Source organism: Eurytemora carolleeae, unplaced genomic scaffold (genome assembly GCF_000591075.1).
Source record: "Eurytemora carolleeae unplaced genomic scaffold, Eaff_2.0 scaffold1654, whole genome shotgun sequence".
Classification (NCBI taxonomy): Eukaryota; Metazoa; Arthropoda; class Copepoda; order Calanoida; family Temoridae; genus Eurytemora; species Eurytemora carolleeae.
Genome location: NW_019397539.1, coordinates 41,108 through 41,859, shown reverse-complemented (window position 1 = coordinate 41,859; position 752 = coordinate 41,108).

Sequence of the window (752 nt, the reverse complement as noted above, 5' to 3'; positions counted from 1 at the left end):
AACAGCAATTTTGAAAATAAAAATTGAAAGAAAAAAAACTATTTGTATTTTTATTTTTGGAACAAACAATTAAAAAGTTTTAAAGAGGTTGTGAATTAGATATGAGTAAAACATTTTTAATTTTTAATTAATTTTTGGGTTTAGAAATTCAGAAATTTTAATTTTGCAGAGACTGTTGGCTTTTAACTTTAATTTTTACCTTTTTTTATAAGATACTTCCGGACTGAAGAAAAATATCAAAGTTTATCAATATTTAAAATAGAAAAACGCCGATATCAATATTACTTAGATAAAGATTTATTAAGAGTACCATTGTGAATCGGAAATAAGAATCTTTTATTTGAGGGTCACGAGAAATAACGTAAACAGTCCCTTTAAAAGTCATACAGTATACAGTCCCTTTAATAGTCATACAGTATACATTCCCTTTAATAGTCATACAGTATACAGTCCCTTTAATATTCATACAGTATACAGTCCCTTTAATAGCCATACAGTATACATTCCCTTTAATAGCCATACAGTATACAGTTCCTTTAATAGCCATGCAGTATACAGTCCCTTTAATAGTCATACGGTATACAGTCCCTTTAATAGTCATACGGTATACAGTCCCTTTAATAGCCATGCAGTATACATTCCCTTTAATAGTCATACGGTAAACAGTTCTTTTAATAGTCATACGGTATACAGTCCCTTTAATAGCCATACAGTATACAGTCCCTTTAATAGTCATACAGTATACATTCCCT